The following is a 13447-nucleotide window of genomic DNA, read 5'->3' as shown; positions in this document are numbered from 1 at the left end:
GTGTTTTACTAGACCAAATATCTGCAGTGGTTTAGTGAGACATCAGTGGGTCTTTGTGGTTTGTTTTCTCAGTTTAATTTGTAAGAATCTAAGTATTGGTTTGTTTCATTACATTTAAGTGTTTTTGCAAGGACTTCAGCCAGATTTTACAGACTTTCCGCCCTTTTCCTCAAATTCCTGTAATCAGGCTGTACCAAAAGCTGGTATCCGATTATTCCTCTATTAGTTTGTCCAGAAGTGTATCTTCTCAGAAGCAAAAGTTGATTAGAAGCAGCAATGCTGCTCGGCTGCCACGCATGGTGGTGTCACCTTAAAAAATCTCCAGTTTAGAAAATGAGACAAAAGTCCAAAACTGGGTGAGGATTTCAAACGTGAAAAAACAGAGAGAATGAAAGCATCTTTAGTGTTCTTACATTCTTCCTATTTGTTTCAACTAGATCATTTATATGTGTGTGACATGGGCATGCATAGGATAGGTATTTAGCAATATCAATAAATGTTGAGCTTCAAGGAGTTAGAGCAAGCTTTTGCCACCCAGCCATTGGCCACTAAAAACTGCTCACATTTTAATTTAATGACCAGTGTGGATTTGCATAGAAAAAAGTATCAGAGGAAGGAAAAATACTGAAAATTTTGTGTGTGCGTACCATGTGTGTAATATTTCACCATGCACCACAAACAAAGGGCGAGCATGGGAGTTTCTGTTGATATTTTAATATTACTTTTTAGTACCAACCAGACTGCTGCAAACTGATGAACTCAGAAGTCGAGTATCAGGGGTCCAACACCGAGTCTTAAAATGGTGAGATTAGAAGAGTAATGCATAGGACTTACTCCCGTTGCCTTCTGGCTTTTGAAATTGCCAGTTCTCTTTGGGTTATGTTTTACAAGATCTTTCTCCTCAACCATGAGTGTTAAAGGCTTCCGTTTTTCTTTCCCCCTTTTAGTGAAAGTGATATTCTCACAGATTTCAGTATTTCAGGAACTGGGTTTCAAGGAAAACTCTGTCAAAAACATTGTTAGACTTGTGGTAGGCAGAGATGAGCTGCAAAGCTCTGTTAGCAGACAGTTTGAGGTCTCAGACCTATAAAAGGCATTTATAGATTACGGGTAAGGGACACAAGGTCAAATATTGCACGTCTTATCTCATCCGTACGGAGCAGAGTCCCTACCGGCTTCGGTGGGAGCTCAGCTGGAGTGAGGAGATGAAGACGTGTCCTACTTAGAAGTTTAGGCTCTGCCTTGTTGGCAGGGGGTTGTTTTGTTTGGTTGTTTTCATTTGGGAAGCGACAAGAGATAAACACTGCTTGGAGAAACAAAAGGAGCTATAACCAGGCTGTGCTCATTACAAAAGCATGATATTTAATGATGGGAATTAAACAGAGCAGAAAATACTTCCCCCCCCCGGTATTTCAGGTGCTCTTTCCACACCGTCGTTGCTGCACATAAGTCCATGAGAAGCACATAGATGTGTTCAGTTAAATCTGTAATTTTAGGACAGGATAAATTTTAATTCAGTTTTAGAAAAGGAAGCAAGCAATGTTCCACGGCAGAAAGCGTGTTTACCAAAATGGTTCCTGATCTCAGTATTTCAATGGATACAAGATCTTGTCTCCAGCATTTCTCTCAGGACTCCTTGGGGAAAGTAGTGAGGGGAGACAGGAAAAAACAAAAAGATATGAAGACAATTTTGAAAATTACATTTTAAAATACCTTTTAATGAGCAACTCTGCTAAAAGCACCTGTCATTTACTTCCAAATAAGTTCTCTTGACGGTCTTGTGGCTGCTTTACAATCATTATTTGCAGTAGACCAAATAATGTGTAGCTCTGAGCATGCAGTTTCTGAGAGCAATTCTATTGAAAGTCCTTGTGTAAATACAGGTTCCTCACATGAGCATTGGTGCTGGTCATCTATTTAGTGAGCATGGACATTAAATGTGCCATATGATACGCCCTGCTCACTGTAGGAACTGAGCAAGGTCCTGTTTGGCTTTAGTCAGAGCTGTTCTAAAAGCAGAGCCTTTGACCAGCAGGACGTTGACTGTTAGCTGTGAAAGATGAGCACTTTCAACAATCAGACCTCACAGCTTCTTCGTTGGCTGGAGAAACTGGTCACTTCCATGTGAAATGGGAGGCAAAAAAAGGCTGGCTCTAATCTTCATTATTTTGATGTGATTACAGAGAAATACTGTTAACTGCAAATCTTCAATTATACCCAGAACTGCAAGCACCGAGAAGGGTATATGAAATTTCCATTTTTTTTCAGCAACGTGATCAATAATGTAGGGAAGAGTGCTGAATATGCAGAAAATCACTGCAAAGTATTTTAGGAAACATTCCCCTTCTTCCCCATACATGGGCAAGTCCTGTCCCTAATAACCCCTTTCTGAGGTGACTAAACACGTCTCTGTATTCTGCCATGGCATAGATACATTCTGCTCAATAGAAGCACAATGTAAAACTCAGAGAGTAGGGGGATTTTTGATCTTGTTTGAGCATAGCTGGGAAAAAAATATATTTTTCTCTGTCTTTTTAGCATCTTAATTTAACATAAACTACCTCAAAACTATGATGCTGTAAAACAAAGGAAAAAGTAAAGCTCTTAAAGGAAAAGCTCTTAAACATAAGGATATGAGATAATGAAACTGGCTACTGGGATAAGCATATTTATTGGGTTTGTTATGTATCAAATGTAACAAAAGTAAAGTGTCTGAAGAACTCCATGTGTGGTTCCTTCACACTCTTTGATCACACAATTCCCCCTTTAATTCAGATGCAGTAGAGCTTAAGTGGCTTCATTGATGTGTTAAGTGTGGAATGATTTTTGTATAAAATAAAAAAAAAAAAAAAAAGAAAAAGGGGAAAAAAAAAAAAAAAAGACCCCATTATGTGTCCAGAAAAGCCTTGTGTGCACTTGTTTATTGAGACAGGAAGTCGGTTTCCCACACCGAACAACAGTGCTGAAACACTGAAAAATTGTGTAGGGAAGAAAAGTAAAGGAAACTTAATTTTCTACCTGGCAGAAATCGGCCTCCGGAGGAAGAAGTAGACAATGAGATTGGGCTTAAACCGAATAATAGTGCCTGATTGATTTTAGGAAAATGCTCCACACCATTTATATGGGGGGTTCATGTGCTGCTTTTGTTAGTGAAATGCAAGGCTTTGGTACAAGCGTCTTTGTAGTCAGCCTGCTGCTTAAGTATTGCTTCCACTGCTGCAGTGCCCAGAGGAGAAAACACCCAGAAGAGGGGCTGTCAGGTAGAAACACTGCATTTAAATATATATTAAAAATAAAAGAGCCGCGGACTGCTTTTAGGTCATTTCGCACCGGTTTATCACTGACAAAAACCTACGTGAGGCCCTCCTGAACAAAGCGTCGGGGGCTGCGGCAGCGTAAACCAGGATGGTTCCTTTTATCCGAGACAAAGGAGCCCCGCTCGCGCCAGCACCTGACGGTCTCACGCAGCCACAAAGCAAAAAATGCCATTCCTGCAAAGCCTTAGCTTTAAGATTAAAAACAAGCCAAAGAATTACACTGGGGGTATGTGGAGGGGTGTAGGTTGAGAGTTAATCCGTGTTTACTAATATTTAGGAACCTTAATGTGGTTCCGAGATTTGGATGTGTCTCGGTCTCTGGTTGTGGTCGGTGAGCATTATGGGCTGGAGGTGAAGGATTGACCACCAGAAGTAGGTGTAAGTCCCCAGAAAGGTCAGAATTGCAGTGGGCCCAGCATTATGGGCTCGGAGCCCAGAATTTTAATCAGAGGAAACAAATCCAAGGTCCCAGGGGCAAAAAGAGCACCAAGAGATCGAGCGACCCACCAAAGGCCACCCAATGCCTTAGTAGCAGAGACCAGAGAGGCCATCAGAAGTCAGAGGCTGTGTAGTTTGCTATGATTTTGTATTTCCTGGCTTTTCTCTGGTTTTGTTCAGTAGCTAATGTTATCTTCTACCTCTGCCAAAGAAGTGTGCTTTGGCATTGGAGCTACATGTGTTCCACCAGTGCTGGGGCCTCTCTTTGCTTTGGAGGCTTGTAAAAAAAGTGTGGTTCCCTTTCTTAGACTCCAATGCCAAAACCAAGGCTATTTAAAACAAACAAACACAAAAGCCCTCCAAAATGCAGACTGGGCCTTTGTAGATATTCCTCTGAAGTGGATTTGTGCAAAATGCTCCCTTGGCCCCGAACAGGCAGGTTATGGGACTGTGGTGGCAGTGGCCACCAGAGGTTCTCGTGGCTGGGTCCCTCCTGGCGTGAGGAGTGCTGCAATGCACTTCCTTCTCCATCCCTGACATGTTTTCACACAATAAGGAAGAAAATGTACCGAAGTCTTTCTACCAGGCTCTTTCTAATGCTTGTAAGAGCAGGCTTGGGGAGAAGCTGCGCGTTTTTCTGACGCGTGTTCGTGCCGACGCGTGGCTCCCCCTGCCGCGGCGCTGCTCTTCCCGAGCCTCTTCCAGCCCGTCCCCAGCTCCTCTCCCTTTCAGCGCCGTCTCCCCACACCCAGCACATTCCTTTCATGTGCTCAGACCCACGGCCTTATCTCTCACTCGCGCCCTAATTATGAAATGTGTGGTATGTTGCTGCGCCATGAGAACAGAGAGCCACGATGGGGCTGAAGCTAAAGGGCGCCTCTTGTTTCTTTTTGGGAAGCTGGGTTCAGAGGAAACTAGCAGTCCTTATGTCTTTTATATATAAGTGTATATATATATATATTTTTTTTTTCAAAGCAAATTGAAATGATCACTGAAGCCATAAGCTGTAGCTTGCTTGTAAGGATGGCTGAAGGAACGCTGTCTGCGCTGAGCAAGCCTTTCCAGCTCTGGCTGTGGATCTGAGGCATCCACGTGTTTGGTTTTCACCTGACAGACATCAAGGCAGGTACAAAGGGGTTGAGGTCTGGCTGTTCTGGTCCCGCTGTATCTTTGCCCTCGGCGTAGGTTAGCCCAGACGTTTCCCTGTGTTCTCGAGAGCTGCAGGACCTCGGTGCGTGGCAGGAGGCGTTCCGTGTCTGGCAGGCATGTGGTCCTGGAAATGCAACTGTCAGACACTTTGCGGTGGGGTTTTCAAAGCGGATGACTACTGGCTTATGTCTGCTTCCACCAAAGCTGTCTGCGGCAGCGAGGCAGCTAGGTCAGGGTACAAACGCCTTTCAAAATCCCACCTCGAAATGCTGAGAGCTAGACGCAAATGCTGCAGCACCCCCTGCTTCCCCCCATTATGTTATGGCAGAAGCTGGGCTGTTTTAGCCTGGTCATCAGCTCAGAACCAGGGACGTGTTTGTGACCTGCCGTCCCTTCCTGTTCCCCCGACGCCCCCCCCCCGCCTGCTTTGTCAGCCCGTAGTGAACCCAAAACTGGCTTTTCTGATTTGAATCATGATTCAGCCTGATGCGATTTGAAATGCCTGAGTTCTTAACCCCCTGCATGATGGGATTTTATCTAATGGAAATGCCAGCAGCCTTTAAGTCAGGCATGGCAGCGTCTTGCCAGCCGCTATACCCAGCATGCTAAATAAATGATAAATATTGTTGCACATATGTTACATCTGTCAAAAGTCTCAGCATCACGCAATCATCACGTGGCCTTTATAAGGTGATGAAAGGAGCAAAAACAACAACAAACCCCAATGCAAACATCAGATATGCATTAGATATTCTCAGCCAGTGCAAATAAAATACCCTGTTAATGAAGTGGGTTTATAAGGAAGGGGGATATTTTTAATTAGGTAAGGTAAAGAATCAAAAACAGTGGACATGCTGTGGGTTTAGCGTCTCTCCACCAGGACAAGTAGCCCCCAGCTCCTTCGTGTCCTGGCTCTGCAGTGTGTCCAGGTATTATTTTCACTTACGAGATCCCAGGTTCTGCTTTTAAATGCTAGCTTGAGGAGTGGGAGTAGGGAGGGCAAATATAGCGAACTCCTAAAGATCTTAAGCACCAGTGTTACTTCGAAAAGGTAGGTGTGCAGTTCTGCACCGCACTGAAGAATTTTAGTCTGCTGAAGGTTGGCAGGTAATATTTTACTGTTCTTCGTGGCAGGAACTTTTGGTTTTCTTGCTCTACAAGTGGCACTTGGCTACTCATTGAGAGCATTAAGGCAAGAGTGTGCTCAGTCTTGACGCCACGATTCAGGAAGGTGCAAATTCCTTGCCTAGCTGAGGTTTCTCAGGGTGACCTTGTGGGGCACCCCGCTTCTGCAAAGGTTTTGTTCTGCCCTGGGGAAGGAGCAGGCTGGCAGAGGGAGGAGACATCAGGATGCTGAGCCATGGCTGTGCGCCTCTGCACCAGCTGGATGCCGCAGAGGATGGAGCTGCAGTGCTGATGCATCTTCCTTCCCTCCAGCAGAAAACACACAGGGCCTTGGGGAGGGGGTTCAGGGACAGGGTCCCCCTGAGGGGAGGAACGCAGGGCAGGCGGGGCTGCTCCACCTCCTGCCCAAGGCTCTGCCTAAAGGCACGAGCTCAACCCAAGCAAACATATTCTTATCTCATCCCCCCCCCTCCTTAAAAAATAAGGCTCACAGTGGCATTTACCTTGAAGTCTATTAAAAAAAATTGAACTCCCAGAGTGTGGCATGTGTGTTTCCTATTAAGAAGGCAGTTCCAGACTAATAACCATTTTTAATGGCTGTTGTTGTGCTTTACACTAAATGATATCAGCTATTATTACATGAGAAAGGCAAAGAAGCCTGGAAAATTAAATGAAAGCCTTCTGTGGAAATTTCAAAGGGGATCAAAGATGCTCCCCAGCTTTTTCTTTAACCCCAGGTGGAACATTTCCCGGTTATAAGTTAGGAAACCATTGGGAAAACACTTCTATAGAAAGCAGGTTTAATTGTCCATTTCTTTCTTAAACCTAGTAATTGTTGGAAGTCAGATAATTTACCTTGTACAAAGGAGAACAGAATCAGGTCTGCTGAGGCTCAGGAGGGTCAGTACAGCTGCACAGGCAGCAGCAGAGGGCAGGGGGAATGGTCTTTGGTCAAGCCCTGAGCATCAGCGCATGCACTTGAAAATCCCATCCCACCTAACTGCCTTGAAATACCCTCCTAGCACTGGGTGTGATGCTCTGATCTTCTGTCATGGGTAGAGAATGGTGTTGGTTGCCACTTAAAATTGGTGTGTACTGTCTGATAACCAGTGATGTACCCTAAATGTGGTTATCCCTCTCCTTTGGCTGCAGCAGGAACCAAGGATGACTGGGTCTAAGTGTAAAGAGCTTACCCTGGGGAACGGCGACAAGGGGAGGGAGCCAGGGACAGGTTTGTTGACCTTCCCAATGTGTTTCACATTAGTTGAAGGCTAGGACTGCAAGTGGAGAAAAATTCAAAACAGCCTGATGGAATTGAAGCAAGTCAAATTTGGTTGAAGCCAAATGGTTTGTAATTTAGTTTAAGACCATGACTGTGAGCCTTAAAAATCCCAAACAGCAGGTCTTGCTGGTGAGTTGAGCTTCGACTAATAATATGGCAGTGAAAGCAGAGGGTTTTATCCCCAGGGCTCTGCACCACCAGCTTTTGAGCTGCCCAGACCTATTTCTACTTCAGTGAGAAGTGAGGGTGCCCAGCACTTTGCAGGATCTAACCCTGAGGATGGGCTGTGTTACTCGCAGGGATAAATCATCCTTGTCCCATTACGCCCCTCTAGACTACATGGAGAAGTACTCCTGGTATATACAGAGAAACTCTGTAAGTTGGGGTGATCCATTTTGATTATCCTATTAAAAGGATGCAGCCTGTTTTCCAAATGCACAGAAATCTAACTAACTTAGTTGCTCTAATTAGCCCCTGCTGCAATTTCTACCATGCTATTAAAATACGTTATACTCAAATGCAATGAAATGCTTGTAAATCAAGTGAGATTAAAAATCCTTTTGGCTGCAGAGATGTGTTTATCATAAAGACTTTAACATCCTGAATTTTAAAAAATGCTCTGTGCTGTTAAGGGAGCCAAGGTTCATAGGGAGGAGCAGTGTCTTTTTATTGGATCATCTCATGGAGCTGAAGAACAAAACAAAATAAAAAAAGAACAAATTTCCAGGCACACAAACCCTTTCACCAGACCGAAGCAGGAGCTGAAAATCACACAGGAATGAAATCACACATGAAATCACACAGGAATGAAATGCTTACTGTAAACCCTGTTTGGGGGTGAAATTAGTCCAGTACTGCTTTCCTTTCAGAGACCTGCAGCTGTGAGAACCTTGCTTGTGCACGCCGAGTTTCTTTGTGCCATCCCTTCAGATACTGCTATCATATGCTCCTTTTTTTAGCACAAGATACGTGAAAGCTCGGTTTTTTTCAGGCTGAAGGTGGGTGCTCTTTGATCAGAACCTCGACTCCAGATTTTGTTTCCTGGCTTGGATGGGTTTGAATGAACCCAGATCTGAAAGGGAACTTTGGAAGGTTACTGCCTGGCTTGTAACGATGGTGGTGCTAAGTCTCAATTTCACAAAGGATTTTCTTAAAAAGGAAAACAGTACTTTTAAGTGTTTATATTTGATTAAGGAAGAGATCTAGACCCCTCGCGTTACAAAAACGACTAGGTCCTTTAAGGCTATTTCAGCAAGACTGGTGTTAACCAGGTGAGAACCTAATCCTAGAATTTTTGCAAGTCTTTACTCACTGCTTATGAAGCTTATATTTCGTTAATATTCCATTTCTTCCCTTTTCTTTTGGGCCTGTTTGGTTAGATCCTTTTAGCTATATACCCTCTCACTTCTACTCCCCTTACTCCTCCCTTTCTAAGAAAAGGAGGTGGGGAACATAGGCCAAATTCATCCCAAATGCATGCGAAGGTGCCATGCTAAGCTTTCCTCAGCCCAGTTTCAGGGAGGTTAATTGTCTTGCTGAAAATCAGCTGGGAAAAGCTATGGCTGATCTTCAACCCAGTCTCCCTCTCCAGCCTCACAGGAGAGCGAGCTGGTTATTTCAGATTGCTGTTACCCGTGTTTATTCCAGCTGAATCCCCGCATCCCTTCCCTCCGACCTTGCCGCGGTGGTAGGGAGCATTGCTGCAGCACCTTCCTCTTTACAGCAGTCGTGCAGAAATCGCTTTCCTCTGCCGTTCCTTTTCGGCAGCAGCATTTTGTTCCTCGCCAGAAATAGCTGCAGCTTAACACCTGTTGTGCAGCCCGAGAGGCTATCATCTGGCGCGCCACAAACAGAACTTATGCTAGCAGCACTGGACCAGGATCCTCCCCCCCCCCCCCTTTTTTTTTTTTCCGATAGAATTCTCCTTCTGTTTTACCAGACAAATAATCTGTTGCGACTCTTATTGCTTCTTATCTTTTGCAGCTTGGACTGGTTCCATGCACCATTTTGTTCTCAAAGATGCCTAAGCTGATTCTTCAGCGCTAGCCAAAACAAATGAGAGTCTTGGCTGGCGGCATGGCAGCAGCAGCTGGTTTCACTGTGGCTCCCTACACCTAACACTGGGGCAGCTCTGACTTAGATAAAGATCCTTTTCCCTCATTAGGAGACTGGGAAGTGCCAGGGTGCGGGCAGGGGGGGATGAAGTACTGTACCGTTGTTTGGCTGATCTCATTTTTAATGGAACAGTGGAGGTCTTTATTAGAGGTGTTTATTTATTGCGTGTTGGTCTGAGGCATCCATCACAACGGCCTCTCGAGAAAGAGATGGATCGAATGGATGGGGCACAGGACTGGGAACTGAGACACCCAGAATCTGTCCCAGACACTCACCTGCTGTGTGACTTTGAGCTTTCCCTGCCTCGCCTTGCCATGCCCATTCAGGCTGCCAGAGCTTCACAGCTGGAGCTGGCTTCTGCTGCGCGTCTGTACAAACTCACATAAAAGATGCCTGGTCCCAGCTGGGCCCTATAAGCACTGGTGCAATGCAAATAGTAATATATACTGTCCAATTTATCAGTCCTAGTAGGTATACTAGATGGTCCAGCATCCCTGGGAGACTTTCATTGCCTACAATGGACACTGTTTGAATGGGAAAAACAAAGGGAAGGTATGGGAGAAGAGAGATGGGATTAATGAATAAGCAGAGTGATAAAAGATGAGGTCCAACATGCTGCTGAACTTTTCAGAAGTTCAGGTCTAGACTTGGTCTGGAACAGAGCTTTCTGGTTCTGTACCACTGGTCACTGTTACACAGAAGTGAAGCAGGAGCTGGGTGAGCGGCAGCCTGAGCCGTGCAGACGCCTCCGCGCAGACACAGGCAGCCAAACAACCTTGAGAAAGTTCTGCAGTGCTGGGGGAAGAGATAGCGGCAGCAAAGAAAGATAGGCTGCTGTGTATCTCTGGCATTTGACGCATTTCCCAGTAAATAAAATCAGGGCCTGCTTCCCTCTGCATGCACGGTTTCGTTTGACCTCTGCGTGCAGCCAGGTGCCGTGCACGCCTGGCTGCTCGAGGGGCTAGGGGCAGGTTGCTGATGGGGAAGGTGGGTTTGGGACCCTAGATGCTGTTTCACAATTAAAAACCCTCTTTTCCATGCTGTATGTGTCCCGTCACCTGGACTGGAGTGTTTAGGAAAAAGGGAGGCCTTGTCATGGGGAAGTCCACAGTAAAGTTTTGAGATTTCCTATGGCTTTGGGTACATTCCCTGGTCTCTCTCGGATTCTCCTCAATGCCTCCTCAATTATTATCCCTGTTTTATCTCTGTAAATCAGGGATAATAATAGTGTGGGGCTGATGTACAATAAATATAATAAAACTGGTAAGGTGTTCAGGCATATAAGGTCTGTGAAACGATGACGGATGGGTGGATGGACAAATAGATAGATGCTTTCCCTTTGCAATATGGGAAGGCCAAGCCGGTCGAAAACTTCTAGACACGCTGTCTCTTCTGAGCCAAAAGAACATTATGTCACCGTGAAAATGCCACGCATTTTATTTTAAAAGGACATTACGGCAAGGCTATAATCAGATCTCTTAGTGCCTTAGACAGCTTCAGAACCTGATTCAATAAAAACATGGCTGGACTCCAGCAGTATGAGGAGAAGCAGGCTATCTGTAGGGACTTATCTCTGCCTGTAAAACCTCTATTTCGGAGCACTTTTGAGCACTTGAGTCCAGGCTTCTCGTGTTTGTTTGCTATGGAACAGGGAGCTTGTGAGGGGGACACCAAAAAATATAACAATGTGATATGATGTTTGGGTGGGGACAGCTAATTGATTTGACAGTTAATCAAAAACTACTAAGGGAAAATCAATATGGAGTAAAACAGTCTAGTCTTCTGTTCTATATCGTATTCCCAGTGGCATTGTTGATTGTATAGCATCAATGTCATCTATTTTAGATGGAAATGTTACCAACTATAATGCCACTGTTGATGTTTCAAAACGATTCTAATCTCATTTCAATAATAGCTTCTGTCTCTCTTAGTGACACACATGCCATAACATTCTTGGCTAAATTGACAGCACTAATAACACACTCGGTTTTTATATTATTCGGACCACTGTCTGCATTTTTGAGTGTTCATGTTATTGCACAGCACGAAGGGCCTGTGTCTCCTTTGAAAGTTTTGAGTAACCGAGGATCAGTAGTGCTCTTGCAGCCCACCTGGACATTGCCAGCACCATGCTGGCACCCTGGAGGTTAATGGGGACATGGGGAGGCTCCTGAGCTGGAAAGGTCTGACTGAGGTGATATGCTCATGGCCACCGAGAGTAATTCAGGAAGGACAAGGTTACGGCTGAGATTGTGGCCAGGTTTGTGGTTTAGCTGCTGGACTGCACACTTCCTCCGAGGTCTGGAGTCCCCCAAAGCGGATGAGAAAAAATCCCACAGGGAAATTCCGTGCTGGCTTTCTGGAACTCCTCCTCTGCATCAAAGGCTGACTTACCAAACTCAACGCCTCTTGTGTGGTTTCACTGAAGGTTTTGTTTTCATCCTGCTCACAATCTAGAAATGAAAAATGAATGTGCCATCAGCCCAGATGCTGCACTGATGGGCGAAAGGGGAGGTGGACACCTCATGGTGAATCAAGTTCTCCAGCCTAAGTCGGGTGTTTTCAGTTCCTGATGTTTCATTCAGATGAAATTCAGAGTACAGCTCATAGCCCTTTCTTGGATGGCTCTAGTGATGGTTCAACTCCAAAATTTAAAGGAGGTCTCTGGCACTTTTTGTGGGGAAAATTCTCATCTCTCAGCACATTTACTGCCCCGACCCCGCCTGCTCCTGTGTTGGTTTGAGCACTGAATGCACCACCCAGGCAAAGCACTTAAGCAGATGCTTAGCTGCACACTTAATTTCAACTCTCCCGAGCATGGCTTATGCTTAAATTTTAGTGAATATACAAAAGTCTCATTGGAGTCAATGGACTTCAAGCCTGTGCTGAATTTTAAGCATACGCTTTGCCAGAGCCCTGCACTTGAACCTGTTTCTGGAATATGCAGTACATAATTGGGAACGCAGGAACCAAATCTTTCAAATAGTTCCTTCATTTAAAACAACTTTCCTCTTCAATTATCAGCTGTGGATTTAAATAGGATGAAAATTCAGTCTTTTCTTTCCGAATTTATCTTCTCTCTTCTCCTTTCTTTCTCAGGGGAATTTTCCCTTTATTAACTTTTTGAGAATAAAATGCAGAAAATAAATGAATAAACAAAACCTGGAGCAATATGTGAGATCTTTAAACTAATTCAGCAGTCATCATTACTGACATCAGGAGAAAGAAATGCTAGAATACAAGTCTATTGCTTTAAGCTGGGATTTTCAGGAGAGCCCGTTGGAGTTTGGCACTCAAATCCCACCAAATCCCCTTTATACTTTTCACTTCTCTTTCTTTTCTCTTAATTTATTTTTCTTGGACATGGGAAAGGCCTGATACATTTTGTTAGGGTGCATTATTACATGATGTTTAGGATCAGCATCTAGGATTAAAGCAGGTTCAGAGCCCCTGTAGTGCACAAAGTAATAGGCAGTTCCTCCTCTGATGATGTGATGCCTGCGGGTGGATGTGTGGTTGTGGCGCTGGGTTCAGTGTTTTAGCACACCGACTTCCCAAGCTGTTTATTACCTCCCAATGGCTGGCGATTATTATTATTATTGTGATGTTTTTCCGTTATTCTGGCTGAATTTGCACTGAAATGGATTGGGAGTGCTCCCTCAGAGACTTACAGCACTTCTGCTCTGGGACAGAAGTGGCGAAGGGAGGAAACAGCAAATGGGACAGTTTCCCAGGTCTGCCTGTGCCATTGCTAAGGCTTGCTGTTGTCAGCTCCACAGGTTTATTTGGCCAGTCTGAAGATGCAGGTGATGCATCAGACTTAAAGTTGCTGAACGGTTGGTTACAAGCAGCCACATCAGTATGTATTTCTTGGTGTGCCTCAGGAGATCTGCATTTTAAAGTTATAAACTGCTCTGTGTGCAGTGCTTCCTTGTGCCTTGTGTAGGGCCTGGTGCAGGGTCCTGCAGATCCCCTGCTGCAGCTCATGGGTATGTTGAGTAGACACATTCTAGTATCCTAA

Source organism: Anser cygnoides, chromosome 21 (assembly GCF_040182565.1).
Source record: "Anser cygnoides isolate HZ-2024a breed goose chromosome 21, Taihu_goose_T2T_genome, whole genome shotgun sequence".
In the NCBI taxonomy this organism is placed as follows: Eukaryota; Metazoa; Chordata; class Aves; order Anseriformes; family Anatidae; genus Anser; species Anser cygnoides.
This window is presented reverse-complemented; position numbering follows the sequence as displayed.